Source organism: Penaeus monodon, chromosome 15 (assembly GCF_015228065.2).
Source record: "Penaeus monodon isolate SGIC_2016 chromosome 15, NSTDA_Pmon_1, whole genome shotgun sequence".
Lineage (NCBI taxonomy): Eukaryota > Metazoa > Arthropoda > Malacostraca > Decapoda > Penaeidae > Penaeus > Penaeus monodon.
In genome coordinates, this window is record NC_051400.1 from 26,315,749 (window position 1) to 26,316,068 (window position 320).

Sequence of the window (320 nt, forward strand, 5' to 3'; positions counted from 1 at the left end):
CCACACGTTTATGGGGCACAATCGCGTGGATACGTGAGTCCATCTGTATATTCATACATACATCCACGGTGTAGTAAATCCACCTGCGACAGGGACGTGGCTCCAGCGAACCCCAGCGCTCGCCGTCCGGAAGGGCCGGCGAGAGGCGACGGCGGCCGCGTGAGTTTCTGCTCGTAATGGGAATACTCGGCGGCGCTCGCGGCAGGAGGTCAGGCGGCCTCCGAAATAACCTTGGGGAGACCGTGCGGCCTCCTCGGCGGTCGCCCGAGGATCGAGACTCTTTTGTCGCTTGCAACTTTTGAGATGAGGTTCTGATTTTT